Source organism: Octodon degus, unplaced genomic scaffold, assembly GCF_000260255.1.
Source record: "Octodon degus isolate 3935 unplaced genomic scaffold, OctDeg1.0 scaffold00072, whole genome shotgun sequence".
Lineage (NCBI taxonomy): Eukaryota > Metazoa > Chordata > Mammalia > Rodentia > Octodontidae > Octodon > Octodon degus.
In genome coordinates, this window is record NW_004524648.1 from 7,581,894 (window position 1) to 7,584,409 (window position 2,516).

Sequence of the window (2,516 nt, forward strand, 5' to 3'; positions counted from 1 at the left end):
TCTGTCTGTCTGTCTGTCTGTCTGTCTGTCTCTCTCTCTCTCTCTCTCTCTCTCTCTCTCTCTCCCCCTCTTCCTCTCTCCCTCCCTCCCAATTCCCTCCCTCCTTATGTCCTTTCTTCCCCTCCTTTCCCTCCCTCTCTTTCCTGATTTCTGAGGTCAGAGAAACAGCTTACTTCTGGCCTAGTGACATGACATTTCAGTGACTCCATTTGGCTAGATCTTCTGGCCTCCTGTAAATTGTACTTGGTAGCAGAGACCAAAGCCAGGCAGTAGGTATGGAGCCAGGGCGGCTGGACCTCAGGGAGCAATGATCACAGTGAGAGCCCCCAGGGTGGATCGAGATGACATATAAGGCCAGCAACTAACAGAAGCAGGGCCAGGACAGGGGTCCCCAACTTGGGACCAACAGCAAGTGCTCCCAGAACGAGCCCCCCATAGACTGCTGGACAGGCTGCTGAGAGAGGCGGTGGGCTGTGGGGTCAGCCAGAGAGCGGGTCTCTACCCCACTCTGGGCACTGACAACCCGTGCAGTCTTAGGAAAGTCCCTCTCACTGCTCAGAGCCTCAGTTTCCTCTGGTAAGGCGGAGCTTGCCATGCCAGTGAAGGGTCAGCTGTGAAGATTCGGTGGGAAAACAGACCAGCGCCTCCCGGTGCTGTTATGCTGAAGAGACACTTGGCACCTTCCCCTTTACCCAGGGCGCTGTGCTTTGAAATGATGTAAAACTAAAGCGCCCCAGCCACAGAGCTGGAGGGCAGAGTGGCACTGAGGTCCTGGCCCCTCCCCCTCCCCCACCCCCGTGCCCAGGAACTGGGAGGTGCATCCTGCCTGTTCTGGCTGCTTTCCTGCCCCTACGCCATGCCACACACAGTTCCGAAGCAGACAACACACGGAGCAAAGTGAGAAATGGGTGCAGAGGGAGCTGGCCCTGCAACGGCACACATCTCTGTAGGTCCATATTGTTTTCCCTCCCAAGGTGGAAAGTTCTGGAAAGGAGAAAATTGGTCCAGCCCAGCAACCCCTATGCTTCTCTGCATTTTCCTATGGGACTTTGAAATTGTAAAGATGTTTGTGGCTTTGGGGTTTAAACCTTCACTCCATTCTGTCCTCCTTATAGGTCCGGCCCTGACAAGTGGTTCTACCATCCAGAGCCCAGTGCCGGGGCAATGGATGGGTGGCCACATCCAGTTGGTGACCTTATTGGTTCCACTGAGCAGGGCAGCTTGGTTACCTGGTCCCACTGAGCGGGGTAGCTGTTTCTTCCCACGGGCTCCTGAGTGCCAGAAGCTGGTGGAGACAGTTCAAAGGCCAACCTGCTGGGCAAAATGGCCTCTTTGTGGCTGTTCTATCAGCTAGGGTGGTGGTGCATGCCTGTAATCTCAGCACCCTGGAGGCCAAAACAGGAATATTGCTGTTAGACGCCAGCTTTGAGTTTAAGGCCAGCAGGAACTACACAGCAAGACCCTGTCTGGAAAAAAAAAAAAAAAAAAAAAAAAAAAAAAAGAATGGAGGAGGTGCTCCCACCACCAGCAAGTACCAGCTCCTGTCGCATCATCCCCCTCTGCGGAGGATCAGAGGGGACCAGCCTGGGGCACTTCCTAATCCTGTTGGGTGGCCCTGGGTGCCCTGCTATGTCCCTGCCGTCCCCTAGAGGTCAGCCTCAGACCGAGAAGCCAGTGCTATCCAGCGCCCCCACAGAATCTGAGGAGAGGTTGGATGGTTCTTGGTGGGAGTGCAGGAGCACAGCACCTGGAGTGTGTGGACAGCCCTTTACGACGGGAAAGGAGACCCCTGTCCCTCACCCCCCAGGGTGCGCTGAGACTGGCCATTGCCACTGGATTCAGGACGTTGTACAGCGAAATGCCTTAGTGTAGGCTGGCGGGTAAGCCGCTGCTCTCCAGCCCGGAGGGCACCCTGCTCATCTGACCACTGCCCCGGCAGCCATGCAGGTCCGTTCCGGGTGGGTGGAGCCCAAGCTCCTGGCCTTGCAGGGTGTGGGTTGCCTCACCTGTGTCTTCAGAGCCTGTGGTGCCCTGCAAGGAGAGTTCACAGAGAATTTAGTGGTCCTAGCAGGATGTTGAGAGAAGTTTCCAGTCCAGAGTGTATCCTGGTCAGAGTCAGAGGGAAAGGTGAGCCCTGAGAAAGACTCAGGTCCAGGGATGGCGCCCCCTGGCTGCGGGCCCAGGAAATGCCCTGGGAGTCTTTCACCTGATCTGTTCCAAGGCTGCTGCCCAGTGCAGCCCTCAGGCCATATGGTGTAGGGCCCCCGCGGGGAGGGTGATGTTGAAGTGGAGAGCCCCCTCCCAACCTGTCAAAGCAAGTAGATAATTGCTGGGGGCCGAGGTCACACTTACAGGGGTGAGCTCAAGGCTTCCAGGGCTCTGGGAGATCCAGGCCCTTGCCAGTTTGCCCACACGGGCTGATTAACAAGAAATCTGAGGAAGCAGACCACCCCACACCAGAATGTGGCATCATCACCTGTACAGTTTGCAAACCAGAAAGGCACCCCTGACCCACT